Raw genomic sequence first — 26,329 nt, 5'->3', positions numbered from 1 at the left:
TGTGAGGAAAGTGCGCGAGTCACAACAGAACACTGTATCCGCGCCACTGATAGCAGCGGCAACGAGCACTTTGGTCACTTGATTTCAATAACATTTCAGATCGCCTCTTATTTAACAAACAAACGAAATTAATGCTCTACTAGAGTTAACTGGATATGTTTTATAACTTTGTATTGGTACATCTGTGCCGCAAGATGTTTCAAAAGTGGTGGAGACACATTCGACCCTGGCAAAAAGTGATGGGGACATGTCCCATCAGTCCCACCCATAAATTACGCCTAGGGTACGGTACGTTGACAGCACCATTTAGCTGACTTTATTCATTCAATGCATTCAGAGCACCTGCAACGGTTTCACGTGTGTCTGTGGCATTTCGGTCATATTATACCCAAAGAAAAATGATGTTTCGGACTATTGATGCGACATTTAGAGTCAGCTGCCACTGAAATGTTTTGGACTGAGGCTATTACCCAGAGGGCCTCACCAGTCAGCTCTGAAAGCATCATGTTTCTGGAGCTTTAAAGAACCCTTCACATTGAATTAGGCCAGGTAGGGTATGCGCCAGACCGTGGCAGGCGTGTTTTCCAGAAGGAACATACTTACTTCTTCTGTATTTCATTTTTTCCCTTTAGTTGACCTCTGACCTTAGCTGTGACTTTGTTGTGCTGGATGCAGCTTTTTTTCACGAATGCTGCTAGGCAGCAAGCAACTGTATTTATTTTTCTTATACAACTATGACAGTAAAAATGTAATCTCAATGCCACCAAGTATGAGTTATGACTAATGACTGATGCAAAACAACAGCTAGAAACAGCTGTGGGAGGATATTAAATCACAGAAATATGAAAATTAGCTTGCAGTTTGAGTTGAATATAATACATGCCTGTTCTGTGACATGCAAATATAAAAGATGGAAACCATTAAGTATAAGAATATAAGCTGAGGAGAATAGTTTTTATTATTAACTTACAGATTCCTATTTTAATGAAAAAGTAAACTCTAACAGCGTATCTTTGTCTTTTTGTCCATTATATTGCCACTCAAAAACAACATCATACGCCGCATACAATCTAAATTGAATCATGTGGAGAGCTTGGTGTGCCTTACAACTTGATTATGTAAACACATCATATCCAGATGATTAGACAATAGAAAGCAGTGCTTGACATGGATGTGTTTTGAATCACAGATCTGTCATTTTTTGGATATGAAGTAATAAATGAGGAGAAAAACATTCAGGTAGATAGTTGTTCTAGTAGATCTAGTCAGGTAGATCTAGATTAGTTTTCTAATCTTTAGAACTGACTGTCTGCACTTGGTTTGTTCAGAAAGTGTAGTCAATATCCGTTACAGTACATGGTTAACATAGTAATGCTGCTGCATTTTGTAATGTATGAAGCTTGTATGATATTGGGCATATAAAGAACCACTTGAAATCCAAGCTGAAAGTCCAGGCTGAAACATTATGTCCAAAAACAAGAATCTGATTCCAAACCATACATGGCGTTATTTTCTAAACTCTAAAAATAAATGTTTTCTATGTTAATATATTTTTAAATGTAATTTATTCATGTGGTGTCAAAGCTGAATTTTCAGCATCATTCCTCCAGTCTTCAGTGTCACATCATCCTCCAGAAATCATTCTAATACGCCGTTTTGCTGCTCAAGAAACATCATCAGTGTTGAAAATGGAGGTACTTAATATTTTTGTGGAAACCGTGATACTTTTTTTCAGAGTTCATTGATGAATAAAAAGATGATAAAGATTAAATGATACATTTGCATTATTGTTGAAATAAATGCATTACTGCTGAATAAAAGTATTAATTTCTATTTTTTTCTATTGTTTAATACTCACCCAATGTTTTTGCTGTTCATACTATAAACAACATTTTGAGTCAAATATGTAAAACACAAAAAAAATTGCCTGCATAAAACCTAAATGTCTCAAATAATGTTGATAAAGATTCCTCTCTCAGAGTCTCATCAAGTTGCGGCATGACAGCTGCCAACATCAACATCTCTACTGCTTTTTCATTTTAGGTGTGAAATTCCATTTCTAGGACAATGTTAAAGGGACAGTTCACCCCAAAGTGAAAATAAAATCATCTCGTTCCAAACCCACATGGCTTTCTATCCAGATGACTTTCTTTTCCACACATTGACTAAGGCACCATAAAAGTGATCCTGTCTTTTGAAACCATTTGAAAGCTTTGTTTGAGGAAAGTCCTAAATGTAAATTATTCACACTGATAATCTCCACTGCAGCTCTCAAATCTAATTCACATTTCTGTATATTCAAAAAATTAGCCTAAGGGAAGACTTTCTATAAATAACTAAAAATCTAAATTTCAGTCAGAAAAGACTATTTAGTCATATGAACTACTTTAAAGATACCTTTATTTTGCACTATGGTGCTTGACATTCTGTGTTCACTCTTCATAAAAGAGTAGTGCATAACATCTTCTTTTGTGTTCAAAGGAAGAAAGTAAGTCATATTTTTGCAGACTTGTGAGTAAATGATGACAGATTCGTGGTTATATTATTCCTTGAACACCTCCCTGCAGTGTGATTTGAAGTGTACCTCTATCTGAGAAGTGTAGAAAGGCTGGAGATGCTCATGAAGGCTCCACTGGCAGCGTTAGCTCTGAGTAGCTGTAGACTCGGGCTGCTACATGTGGACAGGCTGGCAGAGAGCAGAGACTCGAGGCATTGGCCTGGGAACATCAGAGTATCTGCCGCTCAGAGCCACGACTGACAGCGGTGCCGATTTTGGAGCTCCATCCACCTGTGAAAAGAGAAAGGGAGGACGGAAATTTACACGAGACACAAAGCATGTCTGTCTGGATTTTTCGCCTCTCGGGACAAGAAGGCCAATGCATTTCCAGGACAAAAACAAGAGCTAGACACCCCCTTTTTTTCAACTCAGAAAACAAATGAAACGAAAAGAAAATGGAATGCGGCAAGAGCGAGGACATTAATAACGACCCAGAAGTGTCACGCTGTTTGAACGTTCCTACCATCACTCTTGATAATAGCTGCCATACACAATATATTTAGCTCCATTCTCTTTGAAAACAAATCCTTGTTATTATTTCAAGTGTTTCTTTTACAGTTGTCTGCCTCTTGCATTGATGGTGGTTGTATCTGTCCCACTGGACAGTTGGCACAATAACAGTTTGTACTGTTTTATCCTCTAAATTCATGCCTCTGCACAAACAAATGCTGCATAAACCAGCACTTTTTTTTCTCTCTGTCGATTGCACCATTTTAATGACTTCTTTCAGGGTGTACTGACTGTAGGTGTAATGTAAAATTTCCACTATGAGCTTGTGTTTGAGTAAATCTCACAAAATCTAAAAAATTTGAGTCATATTTTAGGACCATTAGCATCGTGACACGGTTTTCATGATCATTCTGATTAATCTGATGACTCCAAATGGACTGCATTATACAATGGACTACATTATATAACTGATTGTTGGTCATGAAAATAATGCTACAATGCATTCTGTTAGTTGAAGTGTGTATCATATTACCCTTTCCCCACACACCCTATTTTGGCAAGTGGGGCATAAATGACATACCCAAAATAAAAAAGTTGACTGCTCATAAGTCATTCTGAATAGACGCATAACCATATACAATTTTTTCTTAGAAAGTCAAACTTGAGAGTTTACAGTTTAAGACTCAGAATTACTCAGACTGTTATTGATAATATGGAGATATATAAGCTCAAACATTAAAAACAAAACAATAATGATATTAAGAATTAGCCTGACGTCGTCATACTCAGATTCTAGTCAGAATGTTAGTCTGCTGCTCCATTGGGGTTTGATTATGGGGTATGTTTCAACCGAACCAGGAAAAAAAAAAAAGCCTCTGCACTCAATTGGATAGACCGAAAAATTAATTTTAAAATGTATGCGCTGTCTACATCTTCTATAACAGACGCGATGGCTGAATCAACACATTAATTCTCCAGCGGCAGCCATTCTTTTTTGTAAACAAATTCAACCCAAGCGCTCTTTGGTGACGTGAATGATTACGTTACTGTTGATCATCTGTCCATCATTGTATAAAGCCCACCCTGACAATTTGATTGGTCCGAACAGCTTTGGTTCGGGCATACTTGCTTCACAACGGATCAAGTCCAGACCGAACTACCCATCCGCAAATGTTGTGGGTAGGGCTAAGTTCGGCTTGCATCCAGGCTAGTTAAGAATATCCTTTCAACATGAAATCTGTTTATGGAATATTTTAGGGTTCATTATAAATGATTTATGCACTGTACACCTGCACATTCTTTTATTAATGTGTTCTTGTAATCTTTAACCCAAAAACGTTTCTGACATGACAAACCTCGGAGTGTTTGGCATGGTAATGGATATGACCATGTTAATATTTTTGGTATTGGCGGAATAGATCTGCTACGCTGCTGCTGTTGGTTATTGCTGACTTGCTACTGCCAATACATACACAACATGCTGCTGTGAGCAAGTAAGACATGCCACTGTTGTACAATAGCATACATGAATTAGCCGTAGCAGATCTATACAAGTGGAGCTGGGGAAGGTGCAGGGTTTCTGAAAGCGCGCTGCAAACTGCTACAGCAAATGCTGACATGGTATTTGAAGGTTGAGCAACGAGCTCATAGGCTACGGATACAGCAAGAACCAATCAGCTGTGCCCTATAATAGAGAATAATGCGATTGCAAGCAGATTGAGTTAAGGACCAATTAGTATGCGATATCTAGAGTTTCATGACAGAACTTTGTATTAACCTCCACTCACTTAATGTCGACTTGAAGCTGTCAGGTGCTTCCAAATGGTTTCAAAATATGGAGTGTTGTCAAAATGCTGTTTGGTCTGAAGGCAACAATAAATATATGAAACAAAAACAAAAGGGTCATTGAGGCTGTTTGCTGTTGTACATACAATTTACCCCCCCCCCCCCTCTCTCTCCTAATCTGGTTTACTCCCCCTGATGATTTATCAACTCCATGTACCTAATTAGAACTTCTTAATTAGACATTTTTGTCCCTTACTTTGATGAAAGCCAAGGCAAAAAATCCCTTTACTCAGATATCTTCTGATTTTGTGCAGATTTTGCAGATTTTGTTCCTGCATAACTATTTCTATTACTGAACATTTCTTCAACTATGGGTAGTTTTGGCCTTGTGGACAAAATGTATCTTAAAACACACTTTCATGCTCTCACTAGCTTATTTAACAATGTCCACTGAGCAAACAATCACAGGAGAATTCTGTCTTTTTTTTCTGAACATACAAATGTGATTTTCCCTCATATGTCAAACGATGTATTGTTTTCGCGAAATGTTGTAATGGACTACTTTCACATGTTCTAAAATTTCTTCTCAAGGTCTTCATAAAAAAAAGAAGTTTGTTGTGGTGGACACACACACACACACACACACACACACACACACACACATACAGTTAAAACGGTGTAGTGTAAGCAGCCCCTAAGTTAATAACTAATGATTTTTATGTCGGAAGTGAATCAATCAAAAGACAATAACTTTTTTCTAGAGCTGCTATAAAGCCAAAACAATCTCTTTTCCATTAATTTCCTATTATCACTGTAAAGCTGCTTTGAAACAATCTGTATTATTAAAAGCGCCATATAAATGAAGGTGACTTGACTTGACACACACAAGCGAACTGTGTATTATATTCCCTAACCCTACCTCGAAAACCTACCCATCTTTCTGCATTTTTACATTTTCAAAAAGCATGACTTAATATGATAAATAAGCTGTTCGCCTCAAGGATTGGTGGGGGATCCCCCCCCCCCCCCCCCCCCCCACCCCCCCTTATAAAACACTTTATTTTATAGTATGTGCACTTACGTGCACTTACAGTGTACATACCTAAGTACTGGCCCTGCGCAATAAGGTAACAACATGGGTTATGGTTATTTTTAGGGGTAGGTTCAGGGTTAGTACCTAGTTATTACCCAGTTATTGTAATTACTATAATAAATAAATAGTATGTACATGGGGAACAGGACTGTAAAATCAAGTGCTACACAATCATATTGCATAATCTAAAATGTGTGCCATCATTGATCTTATACATGCAAAAGATGTATATGTCTCCTGCAAGAGGAATATGTGCTGACTCCAAAGTTGAAAGGGCAGAGCTCAGCTTAGCAATGCAACATCCTCTCATCACACCGGCTTTATATCACAGAGCTCCCCATCCCTATATCGAGTATGTCACAGGGTGCAGATTAGTGTCTATGTACATGGCCGTTTTCTCCTCAGTGCATCATCAGAATGAGCCCAGCTGCCTGGGGAGAACAGGCGTTTCTTTGTCAAGATTCTGACTCACTTTTGGCCTGTCCTCAGTGACTCTGTGTTATTCGCCTGCTCTGTTGAGCCCCAGAGTGAGGTTAAAAAGACAGAGGAGCAAAGAGCTGTATCCAATATTCTAGTGGGGTGTCACGGCACCCTCTGATCGTTCCATTACCCACCGCAGCACTTATGTATATTAATGGCTGTCGTAGATTGTTTTTTTGACGACAAAGGTCATTACTTCCTGTTAGTTCCTCTCATTTGCTTTGAAGTGAAAGTTTCTTTCACAAAAAGGCCTGGCATCTTAGGCTGAGTACACACTGTGCATTTTTTAACCACAATTTGGCCAACTGGGACACATTTTTAGGATTTCTTTCATCAAAGAGCAAGTTTTGTATGTAGGCATCGCACATTCATTTTGATGGCCATATTAACAGGGAACAGCATTCACATTGCCTGCACACGTGATGCTGTGGAGCAGGAACATAAGCATAGATGCAACTAGTACAGTTTCGGCACTTGAGTCTATTTTCACCACACATATTAACTAGGCACTAAACTTAACAGAAAATTCATTGGAAATGCATTATAATCCTGTTTAACAACACACTATTTTGCATTATGGAATTATTGCAAATGGGTAAATTACCCAAATTAGTTAAAAAATAAATAAGAAATAATATATAACAAGATGACTCCAAACCATATTTGTGTGTTTTATTGAGAATGTCAGACTCCCCCAAAGAACCCGATTTGAAATTTACTATCATTATTAGTAAGTGCTTAGTTCTGCAGCCATGATGTCTTGTCACTCCAATCATCTGAGCCATAAATATCATTTTACTAATTACTTGATGCAAATAATTCTAGACAACATGAAATTAAGATTTTCCTGACTAGTTATTTAGATGGCTAGACCGACAGACAGGATAGGATGATAGACAGAACGATAGACAGTACGATAGAGATAGATAGATAGATGTTTTTGAGTGTTTAAACAACAAAACATTCACTTGCAAATATTTGACAATCAGAATATCAGTGTTTCATACTATAGATAATACATTTGTGAATATTTTAAATAAAAAAGGAAAAATTACATCATTAATTCATCATTCATTCAGTGCTGTTTTGTGGTTGCGCTGTGTCACGTGACAAGCAATGACGTGTCACCTTGGAAACATTAAAGTGACAGGTTCTAAATAACCGCCGCCTTGAAAAACTCATGCCGGGGGGTCAGTTAGAATATTTTTAACTTGCGTGTAAAAAAGGGCTACTAAGGGTTCAACCCACATGACAATGCTTAATCTAACATCAGTGGCGGATTTAGCAAATTGGGGGCCCAAAGCGAAGGTAGGTATGGGGCCCCCCATCCCTTCTTTAAAAGAGAACGAAAAAAAAAAATCAAAATTTTTAAAATGAAGATGGAAAGGAGAGAACACACAAAGTGTAGCACTACACAAACTAATAGTCATGATGGAACACAACAGAGAATATGGTTTCGGATAACACCAGTCTTTGCCAAAATGCCAGGAAAACCAGCACGGTTTATTCTTTTTTTAAGATCAAATTAATATCAATATAACCAGTAAGACAGGTAGTTATGGTTAACCCCCACAAACAGTCATATAGCCTACTTAGCAAAACATCACAAACAGCAACACATAGCAAATATTGCCAAGATGAATAATCGACTTTGTATGAGTGAGGGAGGTTGCAATTGGCATTGCACTTGAGATTGACATTTCAAACATTCTACAAACAAACATTTTTATAGGTTTATATTAGTTTATATATTTTATAATGTAATAATTTCACAGCTAATCTACAAATGAATGTAGAGACAACATAAAGACAGTATATTTTAAATACTTGTTTAATGGCATCTTTTTATGAATGAAGGTCAGTAGACCTATGACTGATACTAATACAGCTATTGATGTCTGGATAAAAATTATTTTTTCCCCCTAATTTTAAACATTAATTATGGCCATCCAACATGACAGTGTAATTGAAAGCCAAAAAATTAACATTTATTAGGCTTCAAAAAATATATAACAACTTTTTATTTCCGCGAACTTCAAACAATCATCAAATAAACCCATAATAAATGTCATATTTACTTTTGCCCTTTCTGTAGGATGTAACGTTATAACTTACACGTTACCTTCACCTTGCATCACTTCACATAACAGCTGCTGCTGTAGCGGCATGTATCCCTAACAGAAGGCGTAAAAAAGTTTGTCATTTTTGTCAGCGTTGCCAAATACATATCGGCGTATTTTTTCTTTTATTTGAGCCGCTTGGGTAACTTCATTTCATTTTCGCGTTTAGACTCATCTTGCTTCGTTGTGTACTTCCCAGTCCTCCTGTCATTGTGTGTTTATCTTTCGCCGTTTCGCGCCTCAGCGCGCACCGTTACGGACTAGTCCATTCCGTTGAGAAAGTAAGGGGTCCCTGTTATGTGTAGGGACAGATAACCTTGAACTGGACATTTTAACTTCTACTTCATCATTTCAACGTATTTCTTAAGAATATTAATAACATTTACTATGCTTTTGAAGTGTTCACGATGATAAGAGGCTTTTCATTTTTTTTCTTTTCTAATTTTCTTTTTTTTTTTTTGGTTGGTTTGGGGCCCCCCTACTACGACCGCTGTTAGGGGGCCCCAAGCAGCCTACCTATGCCTCTATGTTAAGACTGTCACTGTCTAACATGCTGGAACATGTGCTCACGCCCAACCGGCATAGTCTGGAAATCACACGAACACTGTCAGTGGGGATTGCCGTACGACTGAACGTGGGCTCAGTTTGTGATTTCAGATGCCAAACTGCTTTGATTTGAGGGACTGCGCTTAACTCAGCATATGATATGCATCCAGGCACACGCCATTTACATCCCTCTCTTTATGAAATGAGAGAAAATATATAATTGAGAGGATCCATCCTCTAACGATAGAGAGCATCAGTAATTGGCGAGTAAACACGGCTCTCAAGCCTCTCGAAGGAAATAAAAGTGGGAGCACACCAAGCCAAACAGAGAGTGCATTAAGCTGGGATAATGATCCCAGCTTGACTTAGATATTCCGGCTTTATCGTTCCCACCCACACTTCAGGCCTCGGCTGAGCTGCTCTGCTGTGAGTTGCGCATGGAGTTCGGTTTTTCTCAAAGTGTTCCGTGGAGACGTGGTCCTCCCTACAAACTAGTCCATTAGAGGCTGGGTCAATACCACACAGTGGGTGAGGATGAAGGGGTGTGAACGTGCTTCTGCTTGTGTCATCTCAGAGAGTGTCTCTGGATGTGTGAGTTTGCATGCGTGTCCCGATGTCAGTGCACTGCCTTTAAAAGCAATCACAAGTACTGCTGACATATTGTACATGAAAAATGTGATTTGTCTATTGCTATTGAAAAGATAGACGTTGCTTTTCAGCTTAGAAGCGGGTACTTGGGGGGAAGGGGATGGAGGGGGGGGGGGGGATGGAGGGGGGGGGGGGTGCATAAGGATATTCGGCTATAAAAATTCTAATTCCTAATTCTGTTTTGGATGTCTCCTAAAATATGTTTACATGCATACTGTTACAGTCAGCAACTTGAGTGCCCTTGAGAACCACCAGAGGGCATTCCACCTCAGACTATTATCACTCTAGCAAAGACTACATTACCCATAACCCACTGCCCAGACTATCAGCCATGATTGTATTCAGCTATCGCTTGTTTGTTTGTTTACTTTGTGTTTGTGACCTATTGCCTGTATCTGGATTACATCTCTGGATTACCCTTTCAAATAAATACTGCATTTGGATCCTCAACCTTCATGTCTCGGAACAGTTCATGTCACATCCAGAGTCAGAAAACACTTTAATTTTCCCATAATACACATTGCAGTGCTGTTGCCAAGACTTATGATTTTGTTCTCGGCTTAAAAGTTCTGCACTAACTTATGCAGCAATTTCTTCAAATAGGTCACACTAAAAGCACGCATAATGAACAGCACAACATTTGAAAAGTCCATTCTTTCTCATTTATTTTGGTTCCAGGCAGCAGATGGGCTGTGGTTGATAACCAGTAGATGTAGGCTGCCTGTAATAGGCATAAAGTTGTTCAGATAAGAGAGCCTGCTTCATGAAAGAGAGGCTTTAATGGCATTTAAGCAGAGGAGGGGAAAGGCTTCCGGTTTAAGAAGCTTTTCTTAGTAACCGGTGTAAGATTCAGCTAGATATAGTAAATGGGACGACCAAAAATGGATTGATAAGTATGATAATAATCAAAAATTACAGATTAGTTGGGTCTTATGAATTAGTTGGGAACAAATAGAGTCCAAGAGTAAAACAATACTCATTGTTTAAAATCAAATATTTTGTTTATTTACTAGTCACAACCCTAATCTAGTTTGACCAAGCAAAATTCCAAGAGTGCTATTATTTAGTTTAACAGCACTGAAATGTTTAGGACTCCAAATTTGGGTAATTTTGAAGAAAATGGGTAACCAAAACAAGTTGATGGGCCCCATTGACTTCCATAGTATTGAAAAAAAATAAGTCAATGAGGCCCATCAATTGTTTGGTTACCGACATTCTTCAAAATATCTTATTTTGTGTTCAGTAGAAGATTGAAATTTATAGAGATTTGGAACAAATTGAGGGTGAGTAAATGATGAAAGATTTTTCCATTTTTGGGTGAAATATCCTTGTAAGCAGCAAGTTACGTCCTTGTACAGTAAACTCATGCCAGAGTGTTACTGACAGATTGGGAAGTAAAAATTTTGAAAAAAGTGTGTTTTAAAAAATCAAAGCCTATTCTAGTAGACCCCCAAACACAAAATCAAGACATTTTAAAAAGTGCATGATATGGCCTCTTTAAACATTGTCAGTAATTACCCAGGTAGAGAAAATCCTGACCTCATATGTCTTAAAATACAGAGTAGAATGGCTATTAAATATCAGTAAGATTTCATGTGTTCTGTGTAGTTTGTGTCTTTTCGAAACCTCGGAGAAGCCAGTTTCTCCCTCTAATTGAGCATCTGCCTTCCTCCAAGTCTATCCGAGCCCAAACTCCCTCTCCGCACAGCTAATCATTTGCGCTATATTTAGCTGGAGTTGTGCCTGCCTGCCCATGTCTTCGTGTTTAGCCTTATCCCTGGACACATGGTAATTGTGAAACTTGTTTCGTAAAAACAGTACCACCCGAGAAAAAATAAACAAGTCCTTCGGCAGTGTAGGGATTTTGACTACAGGCAAAATGCCAGCAGGTGGTCATGTTTTGCAATCGCGGGGGTAATCGGTGCAAGGCCACTTCAGCTCACCACGAGGGGCTTACTGAATGACTCAAAGAATATGTGCGTCGAAATATTTAAGAAAAACAACAACAATGCCACCAGCATTTTTTGTCCCAATTCACTAAGCACATAGTGCCAAAGGCTCTGTTTCTCTGCACCACAATCAAGAACTTTTCAGAACAGATAGCACAATCTCCCAGAATGCATTTTCCCCCGTAATGTTTGTATATGTGAACTAAAATTGCATTCAAAACAAACACAAAAGCGACTTGGGGACTCCAAAACATTTTCCAGCATGCTTTCAGGAAACAAAACATGTTTTATTATTGATCATCTTTGCAGTCTTGCACTCGAAGGCACCATTTTCCAGATTTTCCGCTATATTTAACTGATTGGGTTACTCTTTTGTTGTAGTTATGGTTGTTTTATCAGACCTATTGTAACTTCGAGACCACGATGATGAGTCTAGAGAAACGAAATGAAACGGAAAGACTATGGTATGAGATGCTGATAGGCTCCAGTATCTCAGTGATTCGACATAGGTCAAGTGGTTTGGAAAACAAATACAACGTAACGTAACGGTAACATAACATAACATAAACGTAATGTAACGTAAAGTAAAGATTTAGAAAAAATAATAATTTAATAATCAAAATAAATAAAGTTTTGCTCTAACCGATTACCATTCGGAATGCTGGAGCCAAAGCATAAAACATGGTATATGCTCAAAAAAACTACTCAAAACTAAAACATTGAGTTTCTAATCCCTGATTTTAAGAGTCTATCGAGCACTGTAAATTGCATATTACAATATTTTGCAGAGGGTTCATTGTGATTGTTATCAGTCTCTAAAAGTGGCAGGCAATGTTCTTTCCCACACACTATCTATATCCTCAGCTATCCATCCATCCTAGTAAAATCAGAAACAAAATTTACACAAATCTGTCCCAGCTGCTAATATATACCACTCACATTCACATATATTTACCATCAGATAACCAGTCGTTCACCCAAAAACTCTCCCTCACATTGTTCCAAACCTGTATGAACACAAAAGAAGATAATTTGATGAGTGTCAGTAACAGTTGATGCACCCCATTGTCTTCCATAGTATTTAATTTTTCACTATGGAAGTCAATGGGTTACATCAACTGTTTAACTTTTTAGAGTGACACCAATGGATATGTGTATTTTTGTCTTCTGCTATTTCTGTGCTGTTATACTCAGCAGAAAAATAAATAGCAATAAATGTAAAAAACAAATAGACTCAAAAAGGCATCCTGCTCTTAAAGGCCTCCATACGATAAAGAGAGAAGAGAGCACAATATTTATGAAATACCTTCTTGTGCACTGCAAAATCTTTCAAACATCTACCTATAAAGTGCACTTCTTTCCCAGGGCATTCATAAAGAAAAATGCAACTCTGTGTATTGTTTATGCAGCATAATAACATATACGTGGCAAGTACCGCCACATCTCTTTATGCAAAACTTCTCTATACAGAGCCACGGGAAAAGGCCAGTGCTCAATGAGCGTCAATGTTTGGAACTCAGTGTAGACTTAGTGTTAAGACGGGTTGTGAGCCGTCATGCTAATGGAGGCTAAGAGGGATTGGATAGACGGGACCCCCCAGCAAGCCTCCTCATCGTTACTGTGAGGGGACCACAGTACACGCCTAATGGGCTCTCCTATTAGAAGCCATCATTCACAAATCCCTTTGTCACGTACTACTGTAGCGCTGCTCAATCGCATAGAGATCCAACACGAGTGCTTAAAGGGGCTGAGATCAACATGTTCATGCTAATGAGGCAGCATGTGGCCACACAGAGACGTCTGTGTGATAATGGTTAAATAGTCACTTGAGAAGTCCATAATAGTGTAATACTGCAGAGATGGGGTTGAAAAATCCACAAAATTATACTCTTCATGCTGGAAATCATTCAGATCTCCAGTGTTGGTTGCGGCTTAAGGAAGAAAAGGAAAGAGACAGAAACATGATCATTGGTCTATGAGATATAAAGCATGCCTGAGTGTAGTATCAGACTCGTTTGCACATAAGACGGCAAGCACTTTCTGGAAAAATGCACCCACTGATCTGAAGTAAATGAATAAATAACAAAACAATGACAGAATGTATGAATAAACAAATGAATGAATGATAGAATGAATGAACAAATGACAGAATGAATGAATGAATGACAGGATGAACAAATGAATGACTGAATGATAGAATGAATAAATTAATGACTAAATGAGTGGTGTTGGCGCAGTGGATAAGACACATGCCTTTGGTGTGAGAGACCCGGGTTTGAATCCACTGTTAGACACCATTGTGTCCCTGAGCAAGACACTTTAACCCCTAGTTGCTCCAGAGGTGTGCGACCTCTGACATATAGCAATTGTAAGTCGCTTTGGATAAAAGCGTCAGCTAAATGAATGAATTAAAATTAAATAAAAATCCCCATACTAACTAACAAGCTTTGCCCTACATAAAACACCTATACAAACCAAGCTTTTTTGCACTTAAAAAATTAACAAACAATAACATATAAATAAACTAATATGCAAACAAAAAAATGAATACATGCTAACAAACAAATGCATAAATACATGCAAAACCATATACAAACTACTGTAACTAGCTTTTTTGCACTGTAAATGAATAAATAAATGAATGCACTTAAAAACTCTTTAACAAAGTAACTAGCTTTTTTTGCAACACGCAAATAAACAAACAAACAATTTTACAGCAACTAGTAGTTTGAAGAGAACTTGGTATGGAAACATTACATCTGCTGTGTATATATTTCACATTTGTGAGTTGCTATGAATAAAAGCTAAGTGAATAGACATAAATGTAATTGCTCATCAGGGCTCTCTTGGTCTGAAACAAACAACAACAAAAAAAAAACAGGATCAGTTTTATGTCATTCAGACTGCATTTCTGTCTGGAATAGGCTGGTTGTTGAGCAGATTAAGCTGCAAAGTGGATCAGACTTTATGCTGACCAAATGTCTGGCTCTGTGAAACTAGCCTATATGCAAAAAGCTAAAAGTGGTTAAAGCTAAAGCAGTCTGCTAGGAAAGTCAAAAATCCGTAATCCCAAACCAAGACTTAAAGATGACAAGACAAAAAAGACTGAGAAACTGCAAAAAAAAAAAAAAAAAAGACATCCCCAGTCTCTGCTGTACATGGACAATTGGACAGCAGTTCTTGTCAGACTGTCAGTTCCAATTTAATTCCTGTGAAAACAGAGAAAATAATACAATAGCAGAAAAGGACAAGGAAGGCAACTCGATGAGAAACGCTTGCTACGTTGTAGTTGTTGTTTTTATGTCAGGCCATGTGCTTAAGAAGACATGATAGATGTTGTAATTAATGTTATTGTTAATCACAGTGCTGTGTCAGGTGAAAACACTCTTTATGAAGCACTAGACAAAATACAACACTAGAGTCAGAGCAAACAATGCTTCTAGCTTAGTAGTTAGTCAAGCTTAACAAACCACAGTCTGTTTTTCTACCTTATCTGACACTTAAAATTACTTTCGTTATTGTAACCTTGTGTAGTTTAAGTTGATCTAGTCACAATTAATCGTATGTTTGACTTATTAAACCTCTTGAGAAAAAAAAGAAGTGCTGTGTTGATTGAATGTGCACTTGTACTCCAAATCTTTTAAGTAGGCTATTGTTTTAATGGTTGCAGAGAATATAATATTAATGAACTAAGGGCTTACAAGTGTACTTTTACTTTTACTGTATGTATTTTTACTGATCGTTTTCATTAAACTTTCATGGCTCCCAGAATTTTTTTGTATGTTTTAATATCTGAACATGCAATATATCAAAAGAAAGATCAGAGCCTCTGCTTAAAAACAAACTTTATTCTAGTTTTGTACTTTCTTTATATTATCAACACTTGAATGTGGGTTAGTTTCATATAAAAAGCAACATTTTTAACAAAAAGCTGAGACAATTTTTGTCCATTTTTGTCCAAGGATCAAATTCACGTCCGGATCGGATTCAGAACGATGATCAAAACATATAGATTGAATCCATCAACACCCCCAAAGCTTCACAGTCCTGCACCTCTTCCTGGGTCGACATTTCACTCAGTAACATTAGGCAGTTTTGCCTGTGCATTATTTTACATGTGCATAAGCAATGCTTCTATCACTTTTTTCTGCTTCTTCTTCGCCTGTTTTTCGATCTGGAGATTTCAGAAGATGCGTATACGCATTATGAATTATAATAGCGCGCACAACCGTATAACAGTGGAAACATGGATTGTTGGAAAATTCTGTCAATGGCAGGAAAGCATGATGTCATAAATGACAGAAAATTCTGTTAATGGCAGGGAAAAAGTTAAGCACTGCAGACAAGCAAACACTTTCACAACAATATCTTCCAGAAGAAGTTAACTTAGTGTTACACACACCAAATTAAGCTTTTTTTTTTCAACTGACATGACATTTTTATAGTGTAGATTTCAAGAAGGCGTCTGAACATTACCAGCATCTGGTCCATGTCTCATTTTACATGACACTTCTGAAAGATGAAACGTCGCCGGGAATAGCATCCAGAAGATTTGATAGCCAGAGAGTCCCACAAACACGAATGAACTCGGAGCGTTAAAGAGTTGTGCTTTTGTCACTCGAGGGATATATTAAAGGTTACCAGAAAGGTGACCTTCAAACCAGATGAATAGAAAATTGACCTCTCCTTCCACATACACTTCTCTGACAGATGTGATCCAGCCTGGAGTCAGAGGAGCTGGTCGAGAGAGTGTTTAAAAATTAAACCCACTCCATTTTAAATGGCTTGTCAACTTCAGCTATGCATCATACAACACGTGTTCTACGTGGTACTTGGATATTGAGCTTCATATCTAATTTTTAAAGCATTCACGTCCCATATACAGTACATTTATTAAAGGGAAAGATTAGGAAATTCTGTAATATTTTACTCACCCTTATGATACGATCATAACACATATACTGTCCCTTTAACATAGAGGAGTAAGAAAAGACCCATGATGCTTCATTAAAAAAATAAAATTACATTTTATTGTTATTTTGTATTATGTATGTGCACACACACACACACACACACACACACACACACACACACACACACACACACACACACACACACACACACACACACACACACACACACACACACACACACACACATCATATTTCTATAAACTTTCTTGAAAATAATGATAAAGGCCATTGCACACTGAGTCGGAAATTCTCATCCGAATTTTTCGCACGTTAAAAAATAAATACGACCTCACGTTATGTCAATCACGCTTGCACACTGCATCCTGCATTGGTCAGTTTTAAAAATAATCGAATCGGGTTCGATTTTTCTGCGTTTTTCGCATGCGTAGCAAGCAGTTTGAATGGTGTTTGAATGGTGTTTTGACAATTCAGAGCCACCGAATCACGAATAAGAAAAAACGCTTATGGAAATTTTTGACTCAGTGTGCAAGGACCTTAAGTGTACAGGACACTTCTGTATTACTGTAAAAGTGTATGGAAAATATGTTATACATTTTTTTACTTGATGGTTACACCACATTAAATTTTTAGAGTCATTAAATTGAATCACTCATTAAAATGTAACACTACACTAAGGTTCCATTAGTTACATTTAGTTAATACATGAACTAACATTAACTAACAATGAGCAATAGCAAATGTACATTCTGATCTGTCATTGTCCCACTGACGGAAATAACACGTTGCTCTAGCTCAGTGTTTACTGAGGAAACCAAAACGGTATTCTCAACTTGTTGTGCCGGCTGCGAGAGTGTATTCAGCTTGAATTATAAATGTATCCCCTCAGCAACTTGTCACAGAAATAATCACACTTTTTTTCATTTAGAGGTAAGGAAAGATTGAAGCAGACAGAGAGGGGAGTAAAATATCTCTCTGAAGAGTAGTAGATCGACTATAAACCAGTCTAACCTCATTCTCAGCTTTAGTGTTTTCCCAATGAGAAGAGGCATACAGGGAGTAAGAAAACAAAAGACATGAAACACATTATACACATACCTATTCCTGAGGCTTTGCCACACGGGATCTTGTTGCTAATTTATTTCATTATTTCAACATCGCTGTAATAGAGAGAAAGAGGGGAGAATGTGATCCGAGGCACATCCGAAAAGCAATCTCAGCTTCAGGCTACCAATGCATGAGAAAAACAGACTACTTTGTATTTAAAATAAAGCAATTTGACTTGATTTAAACTGTTAATACTCTCAAAAAAATAAGCTGTTGAACCAACTTAATTAAATTAAGGAAAACTTTTCCACGAAATTGAATTACACTTTTCCAACAAAATCTAATTGTTGTCAAGTTAACTACTGTCTGCATCAAGGGAAGAGAGTGATACATTTAAGATTAGGAAATGCTTATTATTGTAATTGTTAGACGAACTGAAACTACATGTTTAATTGTGGCGCAGTGGATAAGACACATGCCTTTGGTATGAGAGACCTGGGTTCAAATCCACTGTGAGACACCAATGTGTCTCTGAGCAAGACACTTAACCCCTAGTTGCTCTAGAGGCGTGCGACCTCTGACATATAGCAATTGTAAATCGCTTTGGATAAAAGCGTCAGCTAAATGTAACTACAATTGTCCTAATAGTCCAGGGAGAGATCTGATTGTTCTTTGATTTAAAATTTATTTTTGTTAGGTTCATCAAAAAGAAAACTTTTTTATGTGGGTTAAACATCTTTTAAATGGTCCCAAAACACTTGATTAAGAGAAACAACACTGCACACTGATTTCAATGGCATTGCCTTTGCAGTGTAGATTGGGTCTGGGATATTTTTTGACAATATTTATTGTGAATGCAACTGACAAGCCCACACAGGCATAAGTAGTTGTGTTTAGTTGCTTATTTGATATTTACCATATGGATGGGTGATCATTTAAATGTATTTGATGATAATGTAAATCACAAAGAAGTATATTTAAAAACCAACAAGGTTGCAACTATTTGATCAAAAAAAGCAGTAAAAAAAGAAATACTGTGAAATATTACCATTTACCAAATAACTGCTTTCTATTTGAATATATTTGAAAATAATATCTCAGTCTTCGATGTCACATGATCCTTGGAGAAAAAGGCATTAATATGTTCTTTATAAGTACTAATAAACAGCCAATATCCCAGTAATACAGTAATATTAAACTAGCGGTCTAATCCAAGCCCCTCTAAAGAGACATGATAATAATATGATGCACAGATTTTAATTTAGGCTTTTATTTACATTTAAACATTAATCATTTACTCTATAACAATGATCTCATCTAAATATTTGCACACTCAATATATCTGTGTTTGCAATGGGGTAATTTTGTTGCCATAGCTTACACACAGCACACGAAAGCTTGATTTCAAACTTTTAATTGAAATTACAAATTCATAGAATAAAATAAAGCTACAAATGAAATAAAGAGTGCTTTAAGTTTTTCAGATAGGTCTAACAGTGTAGTATTCAGGTAAGAAATAATCAAATGTAAAATAACACTGGATAGTATTTACTGTAAAATTTTGATACAGATCAGTTCTTACAATTACAGTTACAAAAGTTATTCAGTCAAAAAATTGATTTAGTTCTTTGATTAACATTAGTGCCACAGACAGCAGCAGGAATATTAGGCTGCTGTCACTTTAAGATAAAATGCACAGATCCAATATACTGATACACATGTGTTTTTGACTACACTAACAAATATTTATTAGGTAACCAAAACGTGCTTCATGTTTTAACATTTCAACTGGTTTTAAAAATCAAAATATCGCAAAAATATGATTTAATATTATTTCTAAATTTGGACTAGGTTACACCACCGAATATTATTTTGAACCAGCAGACAATCTCTACTTGTTTATCTTTTAACTCAGAATACATCCCAACCGCAAGTGCCACCCTCCTCCATCCTTCAAAATACATCATCCCTTTCACATGGTCAAACGTGTCTCTTCCTGAATCTTTCAACTCACATTGAATCTTTGACTATTGAGATCAGATAGAAAGATTATAGCCCCTCTCCAACTCATACTTTCGAACTAAAATCTACAAAGAGACATGATATCAATACCATGCCAATATCTGGCTTAGCATTAGGGATGAAGGTGGCAGTGCAAAGCAATTTAACTCAGCTGAGGCTTATTCCCCACAGAGGAATATGACTTCGGTGCCAACTTACTTTTAACTTAATGGATTTTGCCTTTGCTTTCACTAAGGCATCTTGATGTTTGCTGCGCTGTGTTAAAACCCTTTACTCTAACCTAATACTCTTCATAGCCGGAGTACCCAAGACACCACTTAGCCATGGTGTTCTTAACAACCCCCTACAGTTTCAGCCTGCAGATAGAGGAAACCTTCACTAAACCTTCATTAACCCAAATACCTATTTGATTATCCCAGCTTTAACATCTAATGAATTGAAAATAAATAAATGTATATATAAGCAAAATCACAAGAGTAGGAGTGTGATATGGCTCTTAATCAGCACGACTTTGATTCGGCCGATAGCAGCCTAACTGATATAGAGCGATATCGCATGATTTCGAGTTTGACGGCACAATAAATAAATAAGAAATGACAATGGGGTGTCTTAAAAAAACTGTGTGGAACTACTTCCTTCCACCACAGATTCAAATCTCAAGTTAACAGTTTAAGTGAACTTTAGAACTAGTAACAAAGGAACGCTGAGTTGCTTCATTGAAGTTAAAAGCTGGTATTTTTAAAAGTATTATGTAACATATTTTAAAGCTATATTCTATAAGCTCTATGCTAAAATTATTTTGTAGAGTAGAGTAGAGAAAGAGATCGAATGAACATTACCTCCATCTGATACAGCATTCATTCTTCAGGTCAATCTCATATTCATAATAAGCCTCTTTGTCGTAGAATTGTTTCAACGATTTGAATTTCAATGTGCTTGTCTTACAAGGTGTTGTTGAAAGTAAAAATAATGTCCTTGTTTATATCTTTGTTTCAGTCCCTTTCAATATAAAAGTCTTTGTTACTGACTCACCTATAAAGTGTCTTGTCACCATCTAATGGCGTAAAAATTTAATCTGCACTGAAGTCAAAATCACTAACACACACCGTTTCTCAAAACCAAATAATATTATTAAACACTAGCCTATTTTATTATAAAAAATATTATTTGTTGAACACTAATATTTAATAAACAACAATAGCCATTATAAAATTTGCTAAACTATTCCGTCAAAAGCAGCACTGTGATACAGCATTAACATTATATAAAAATAAAAGATATGAAACCTTGCCCTCAGCAACCGAACAAATACCAGCCCTTTCTGATCCTTTGGCGTCATACATGTGACGCTTTGTTCATTTCGTTGAAATCTTACGCACATGGCATCCTTTAGCATCAATATGAGACGCAGAACTACATTTGAAGTACATTTACTATTACATTATCTCCTAAAACACTCCTAAAACTACATTATGTAACACAACAACATATTATTTGTAACATTATGTTGGGTTTGCCCCTCCGCCCTTGCAACTAACTGTGAGAAATTCTGCAAGCGGAGTGATACCAACGGCGAGACGGTTCCTGTGCTAGAATATTGCATGGCAGGAAAGACCTCTCAGCCAATCAGATTCGAGGACCAGTCCTGTTAATTTAAATTTTTTCCTTTTAATAAAACTTTTTTCTTTTTAATTGTTATTTTTTGTTTAAATTTCATGTATATAATAACAAAAAAAAAATTGCTTCCGTTCGGATTGAAGGGTAAACAGTTTTTCCTGAATGCTTTGGGGAATGAGGCAACAGTGGCAAAACGTCCTAATCTCCCCTGAATGACGCCAAACTCCAATGGGAATTTAACACCAAAGTTTACACCACATATCTCATCACCCTGCAATTGGGTTTTCTCTGTTTGCCCTTTATAACAGTTTCTGCAGTCTTCAGGCGCTATTTTTAGTCTGTTGCAGTCAGTTGTGTGCTGTATACTGCCTGCTTTAAGCTCTGCTTTTCCTAGAACTGTGAATATGTGTCACCGATTCTACTGCATCCCATATGCACTATACAGGTTATAATAGAGCATATGGAGGAATTTAAATAGACAGATGAATCGGTGCTAGCACTCAACGTTACATTAAAAAACTTTTTTTTTTACATATGTGTTTATATATTGCATTCACACATATTAAACAATAATACAAAATATATGTACACATTTTTTAAACCTTGATTATTTTACTTTCTGGTTTACACACCGATGCTCACATAACAATAAATATTCATTTCATTTAAATGCAAAATTTTCAGACTGTTCTGTCACTTTTCCAGTCAAAGGTGAAGATTTAATAGAGTTCATCATCAGAAATGACAGACCCGACTCGGGCAGAGACATATTTAGGGATGCTGTTTTCAGAGCCTGTGATTTACCTGTCGTATCTTATGAAACATTCAGCAAAATGTTTGAAGTAGTAAACAGATGCCTCAGGATGTTTTTTTTCCGCTGAAGAGCCTTAAACATGCATATATACACATCAAAACTATACTTAGGTATAATTTCAATATCATTTTTGCCAGACACATTCACCTAGTTGGAGTTTAACTGAACTTCCCCTCAGAACTGCATGAGATATACTTATATATCTTATATATCATATGGTTGAGTGCCATATGCTTAAGCTATGATTCTTATTTTTAATTGAATTATAACCATAACATTTTTTATTTTTCTCGACTCAGATTTAATGGTTAAACTAAATGTTAGTAATCAAATATTATGTTTAATTAAAATCATGAATCTTACTCAATTTGACAACAATTTATTCTTAACAAATAAAATTTTTAGGGCCCTGTGAAATACGTTTTATTTTTTCTCAAATTCCGTTTTATTTTTATCCAGAGGCCATGTTTTTTGTTATAATTTTTCTGGATTCCATTTGAATGGTTTAATTACTTTTTAATAATCAAAAAGCATGTCTAACCAAGTGAATTCATAAAACTTTAAAAACGGCATAATTTATTTTATTTCATTTTTTTTAATAATATGGCCCTATGAAATGTTTTGTGTATATGTTTGTTTGTTTATTTGTTCATTTATTAGTTTAGTTATGAGTGTGTTTTAATCTTTTGGGGATTTATGATTTAATAAAAAAAAAATTATCATATGATCATGATAATAAGGACTAAAACCTGAACAATTTATGTATATTAAAATGCTATCAAATGAAATTTAAACAACTCCTCCACAACAGATGTTTACTTTTAAAATGAAAACATAGAATAAACAATTGTTAGATTATTCCTTGAAGTTTTAATAATTGTGTGTACATCCCTACTTTTGATTTACTCATCCAAAACATGTGGAATTTCACATTATACAGTACCTTGCATTGTATTATATTTTAATAAATTAATACTCTTTTCCACCATAATGTTTTGTGTGTTTTTAAGTCAAATCTGATTCAGTACTTCATCTCCCTCCCAAAAAATTTAATTTATCAGGACTTGAAGATAAAAAAACTGTTCCTAAATAAGTCTTACTAAAGTCTTAGTTTATAGGATCAGTACAAAGGCAATGATTCAGACTCGGCCAAAAAACATTTAATCAACTGATGTGTGCCATATCTGACCACTTATTTTTTTAACTGCCAGTTAATGCTTCTTAAGTGCTGGCCCATAGGGGCTTTAACCTGGGCTTTTATCGATGGGTAAAATAAAACATCAACCATATAGTGTCTTTCTGGATTGGACTTGAGCACCTAAGATTTCAACATACAAACTCTTCTTCCCCTGTGACCTCTAACATGTCTGTGAAACTGAAAACTGAGTTGTTCATCCATCGACATTAACACTGAGTTACTTTGCTAGTAGACACACACACACACACACACGCGCGCAAACACGCACACGCACACACACACACACACACACGCACACACACACACACGCACACACACACACACACACACACACACGCACGCACGCACGCACACACACAAACACACACTACAAAACTTTTAAGATTTTTCTCACTTTTTTAACTTATAGTTTTTGTGGTTATAGTTAGAAAAACAAAAGACACTTTTATTAAAGACACATTCTATAAAGTCTATAAGTCTTAATATCTTCAAGGATTATTTTGAATTTTTTTTCCTGGAAAATAATAACAAACATACTTTCTAAAAATATGATTGTATGCCGTAAGTGCATTCATATTCACAAACTTTATTTTAAAAACAGATTACTTCATTCATAATCGACAACAACAGACACAAACATTTAACTTCAGCAACTTGCTAAAATTGCTAAAATATATTCTCAAAATGAATTTATTCTGTAAAAGATCTCTTGAGTTTGTGGATGTTTGACAGCAACAAAGAGCATGACATACATAGGAGACATTAAATTAAAAGTGCTGTTTTTCTCTAAGTGGTTAATTATTTTGTGATGTTTGTTTTCCCCGTTGAAGGGCAATTGAATTACTAATTTCCCTGTCTGTTTTTAATGCATCAGAAATTAGCTTTGACTATTTGCAAAGTAACTGCACATAATGCTCTTCTACATTCCCACTTTTCCATCATTTATTGTCACCAATTTCAATGACAGTTTTATTCTTTGTACGACTGGTACACATATGAAAATGTCGAGAATCCCTGTTACTAGAGTGCCTTTTAGAAATGTTTAGTTGTGGGTGCATTAAAGATGTCTCACCAAAGAAACTATCTTTTCTTGTGCATCATCTGATGAGTAACGCTGACCAAATTTACTTTTAAGTAGGTTACAAAACATACCCGAAGCACAAAAAGCTTAATGGAATTGTGCTGCCTTCCGGTTTCGTGTAAATCATGAGCCACCAGATCCTATATATTTCATGATCTCTTAGTCTTGTTGTTAGCCCAATTCTTTTTTCCTTGCAAGCACACATACGCAAGTGCCACAGATTGCCTTGCTTCTCAAAATGTGTCTTAACCGGTCTCTTAAAATGACTTCAACGCTTTGTGACAAGAGATTTGGGATTTGGCTGCACTGATTACAGAAGATTCCTGAACTCAAAAAAAAAAAGAAGAAGAAAAAAAGAAAAAAACGCCTCCACAGATCGAGATATACCAGTTATTCAAATCCAACAAATATTAATGATATTTTTCATTCTCAGTAGGATTATCCAATCATGAAGAGAGACCTTGGAAACATGGCGCCTTTAGTAAAGACTCACAAGCTGCTTTTCAAGGACACTGAAGGCTACATAACCATTTTTTGTATTTTCGTATTCAGGCAAGCACAATTAACATAACGTGAAAGCAAGCTCGTTGGTTGATTTTTGCTGTTAAAAGGTTAGCGGGTTCATGATTTGACATTACATTCGAGGAAGACATGGAGGAAGAGATGAAGCAGAGGTTAAATCAACTCTGACAGATGTTCGCCGGCGGGTTAGAAGCCTCTTCACATGTTCCTGTGCAGCAGTCCCATGATTCTCCTTTCTGCTGTCTTACGCCACTTACAGTAGGCACCACCATAGTCTCTTTATCTAAAGCAACATATTCCAGGGAGAGCAGCATGTTCCAAAAAAAGGCAACACTGAATTATTTTATTTTTTTAAGGACTGGGGCTTTCAAACTTCGAAATGTCAAAACAATGCATCAGAAAAGTGGTCCATTTGACGCATACAGTATTTAAAGTCTTCTGAAGTAATACAGTATTTGTGGAAGAAACAGACAGAAATTTGAATCACTATTCACTGAAAATCTTGACATTCGCAATGCAGTGAAATAAGATCTGTGCTCAAATTATTTCGAATGCTTTCATGCACATGTAAATGAAAATGTGAATTGAATGGCAAAGTCACTAGGGTTTAGGGTTCATATAAACATAACTTTTAGAATTTGAATTTGTGCATGTAAATATAACTAATGAGTTGCTTTATCCAGTCCACAGAGGTGGTCTGAATGATTTTTTCATGAATCAGATTGATTGCATCTGCAATAGTTAACAGCTCACTGGAGGTGAAGATGATCAGTGAATAACAAACTAAATGGACTTTAAGCCCAAACGCTTACAGTGTGTGTGATGTACATTTCATCATCAGAGTAGTATGCATACTGTACACAAGCAGCCTGTATTCTGTACGATTCTGTATGTGTGCCTTGACTACATCCGAAATCGCATTCCCTACTGGTAGGCGAAAAACAGTATGTGACAAAAGAAGTATGTTCGAATTCACAGTATTTATAAAAGAGTAGGCAAAAATGACCTCTAGTTTAATAAACTTGTATTTGCAATAACTTCTGGAGAGAAATTGACAAGGAAAAAACTTTCTAGTGTGAATGTTTTGAGTTCTTTTGTGCGCGAGTGCTTTGAAATGTAGTATATTTTGAAAGGTTTTGCATCCTGGTGTATGTACAGTAAATGCTGAGCATATGTGTCAAAACTGCATCAGCACTCACACTTTACTCGTATGTCTTCAGAAGACATAGAAGAGTGTTTTTGAATTGTTCTCGAAGCTTGAAAGCTGTCCCCATTTATTGTAATTGCCTGGAAAAGAGTGTCCAGCTCATTCTTCAAAATTTCTCAGTTTGTGCTCCACATAAGAAAGAAAGTCATACGTTCTCGGAATGACAGGGTAAGTAAATGGCGCCAGAGTTTTTTTGGGTGAACTATCTCTTTAAGCTAAACGTTTCCGTCATATTCAAGACTCTATTCTGCACAATAAATAA

The 26,329-nt window shown here is 36.4% G+C and overlaps 1 protein-coding gene across 1 annotated transcript in view; it reads right to left on the bottom strand.

Annotated features, from left to right (window-relative positions):
• Nucleotides 1-26,329, bottom strand: part of LOC143716398 (leucine-rich repeat and fibronectin type III domain-containing protein 1-like protein) — a 137,969-nt gene that overhangs the window by 80,758 nt on the left and 30,882 nt on the right. The window contains exon 2 of the mRNA XM_077208932.1: nucleotides 2,585-2,788. The gene's annotated coding sequence lies outside the window, so the exon portion shown is untranslated. The remainder of the gene's footprint in view (nucleotides 1-2,584; nucleotides 2,789-26,329) is intronic.

The sequence above is a fragment of the Siphateles boraxobius genome, unplaced genomic scaffold, assembly GCF_051911475.1.
Source record: "Siphateles boraxobius isolate OS27281-9 unplaced genomic scaffold, OSU_SipBor_1 6, whole genome shotgun sequence".
Lineage (NCBI taxonomy): Eukaryota > Metazoa > Chordata > Actinopteri > Cypriniformes > Leuciscidae > Siphateles > Siphateles boraxobius.
The sequence above is the reverse complement of the archived record's forward strand: the minus strand, read 5'-3'. Positions and strand labels throughout refer to the sequence as shown.